Source organism: Nestor notabilis, unplaced genomic scaffold (genome assembly GCF_000696875.1).
Source record: "Nestor notabilis isolate BGI_N333 unplaced genomic scaffold, ASM69687v1 scaffold12704, whole genome shotgun sequence".
Taxonomy (NCBI): Eukaryota; Metazoa; Chordata; class Aves; order Psittaciformes; family Psittacidae; genus Nestor; species Nestor notabilis.
In genome coordinates this window covers 28,771-32,160 of record NW_009924313.1, presented here as the reverse complement: position 1 = coordinate 32,160, position 3,390 = coordinate 28,771, and positions in this window count along the sequence as shown.

The window sequence follows — 3,390 nt, the reverse complement described above, 5'->3', positions numbered from 1 at the left end:
GAAAGAGGGAGCTCAGGATAAAACCCAAGTGTTGCTGTGCAGAGCCTGGCTTCCCCCAAGGTGTGCCTGTGTGCCCGTGGGTGCCTCTCAGCTTTTGTTTGTGTTTCAGACAGGTTGGAGCAGGGTTTTAGTGTGAAACGTGTGAGTCCCAAGTGACATAAAAAGGCTGTTTAATTTCTGTGCGGTTATATTGGTCATTTGTGATAACAAAATCATGTTCTGCCCTTGTTTATAAGCAGCCAACATGTGTGTGTCCAACCTGGCGTTGCTAATGGATCCATTTTTTGTATGTCGAATGTGCTGGAGGTTAGCAACTGCTTAGCTGTGGAGCATGGACTGTAACTGTTATTTGCTTTTGCACTCTGAAAGCACTTGGCAATTTTTAGATGTAAAAAGAGGTATAATCCAAACTGTGCTTGGTATGCTGAGGCTTCTGAAAGCAGGAGGCTTCTGTGGTGCCAGCACAGGTCATTGTGTGTACATACTCTGGGTTTGTCCTTTACAACACCCCTCTTTTGTGTGGTGTTTCTGGCGACTTTGGAACATGTGACTGCGAAATGCGAACGCACGTGCTCACGTTTTGGATGTGGAGAATGGCTCTGTTTGAACCTGTGCTGCTTTTTCAAAATAATACATATGGAAAAAAAAAATCCCAAACATTCCTGTGCAGTCGGAACCACACTTGAATTTGCTCTTAACCGCTGTGCTACAGTGACTTGGGTGTAACCTGCCTGTAAAACTCCCCAGCTGCTCTAGCACTTTTCCTGTCAGAAGGCTGGCCATAGAATAAATTAAGAGTACAGAACTGAAACCAAGATGTGAAATTAAACTTTTATTAAAGTAAATCAGGTCCTGGATTTATTTTAAAGAGTGAGGCAATAAAAATGAACATATAAAAAATTGCAATTTAAAATAATGTACATTCTTTTTATGTCGTTTCTCTGTTTTCAATTTTATTGGTACAACCGAGTTATTTTTACTTAAGCCGCATACTTGTGTTTCTCCAGCCACGACAGTGGCTTGTGTGTTTGATGACCTTTGCTTTCACGATGCCATGGAGGAAGAAGGGGGAGTTCAGTGGAAAAGGAAGCCGGAGGTAGCTTGTTACAGCTTCCGGGTTTGCTGCCATCTGGTACCAGCAAATGTAGGGATGCCCAGAGGTCTCCGTATTTCACCACAGAGGAGGGAGCTCTGGGACCCTGCACTACCATGGAGTGTCCTGCAGCTCCCAGGGCTCCCTCACCCTCATGAGGAGGAGGAGGCAGCTGCCTGAGCCGCAGAGCCCCCAGCACTGCCCTGCAGATCAGTGGAGACCCGACCCCCTCCGGGCACACTGCAAGAGAGAGAAGGGACGACTGTGTGGGCAGGGATGCTGTCTGTGGGCATCGGGACTGTTTAATAATTAGCTATTATTATTAACCAGTGAGGCTCAGTGTCCAGAGCATCATTTATCTGTACTCCAACAGCAATGGTAGTAGGAGTGAAACATTTGAGTTGCGTTAACTGTTGATATCATCAATGTTTATTGCTTGACTTCACTGAAGGTAAAATAGAGGGTCTTCCCTCTTGCTTCAGGATCTGCTGGTGTAAGGAGGGAGAACCCTCATTTCCTTTCTGGATTCTTCTGAATTAATTATCCTTGCATTGAAGAAACTGTAATTCCTGTAAAAGAACATTTTCCGTTGTGGTATGTGAGGAAGGCTAGAGGACAGGGAGGAGCAGGCATCTAAGTGGCGTATCTTGTACCCAAAAGCGATGCTGTGTTTGCCATGGATTGAAAAAGAAGAATCACCTGTGTTGGAACAGAAAAATGACTTCAGAAAAATTACTTAGCTTTGCCTGTGTAATTTGCTCATTCTTTCTCTCTCTTCATCCCATTTGTTTGCAGAACTATAGTCTTAGTCTAGCAATTACCAAGCCCCTTCAATTACCATGTTCTTTGAAGACACACTAATTGTAATGGATCAAGCCCACATCTTGCAATCGGTCCAAACTGCTGCTCTGCATCAATAGTGGTGCTATCCACAGGTGGCTGGCAAGGTTAGTCACCTCTTTCATAGGTGCTATAGTTGCTTTCAAGCACAAAAATCAATTTTTCAGCTGCTTGAAAGTGAAAATTACCATATTTCTATTAAGTGGTATCTAGCAGAGACTGCAAGGACAGTATGTTTTAAGGAATCAGGACAGGTTTGCCAAATGTGGATACAATACTGCATTCTTCTGAGTTTCTCGTGCAGGTTACAACTGCAGAAACAATTTCTGTGCTTTTGGTGGTGGCTTTCTTTTTTGGATAATGGGTCTGCACTGGCAAAGTTTTCATGAAGGACAACATTTTCCTCTATTGTTGGTTCTCCTGGCATTTGATAAATCCAAAGAAAACGATTTATCAGTTTCACCCAGTTTATAAAGCTGGAGGAAAGTGGTTTAGGTAACTTCAGCTGGACAAAAGGTGAGATTTATCAAGTGTCCTGCGTCAGAACTGTCCGCTCTGGTGCACTCAAGGTTAATCAGCAGGAAAATGAACCTGCTGCGTATCTGTGTTTGTTCTTCCTGATGTTCCCAGTGTAGGCCCATCTCTCCTCAAATCTGGGCAAGCTGCATACTTAGTGGTGCACTTAATTCACATTAAGGTACTCTACATGCAGAATTAATACAGATTAGCTTCAGTAATGCAACCACTGTGTTACTAATTCATTGTCTAATTCACTGGACATAGTTAATGTCTCCATGTGGATAAAATGCTAAATTCTCTGCCTGGGAGCTATTGTTTCTTCAAAACTTGTACAGTTGAACACTAGCTTGAAAAGTTGATGTTCCCTTCCCTAGACATTTGGAAATGGGCAAGGTTGTTATTTTGACAACAGGAACCCATTCTTGCCTGCCCCACTGCTGTTGCCCTCTGGCCCTTCCACTTTGGAATGAGAGCGATGCAAAGGAAGCCTCTGATGCTGGGGCAGAACAGAGAGGGCTGAAGCTTTTGTGGTTTCTCTGCTGTTGCCAGCATCCTGCCATCTGGAAATCACTGAGGGAGCCTGTTAATTCAATTTTATTACTGTATATTTTAAAGACTGTCAGAGAAGCCTGGGGCTTTGGGACAGGTCTTCATTTTAAGTTTAGTGTAAATCAAAATAAATAATAAAATCCTCATGAAAATGTACAGGCACTGTGAGATACTTATCCAACTTGACACAATGAAAGAATAACCTAATGATGTTTTATAGGCTCATGAAAAAATATTTACTTATATGACTGTGCTAATAAAGTTTTAAACAGATTAAAAGCGAAGACAGATGCCAATGCTCATACCAATCACTTTGCATAGGAAAAAAAAAGGAAACACAATTATGCCAAATTTAAGTATGCCAAATCTGATTTAAGTGCATTAATGTC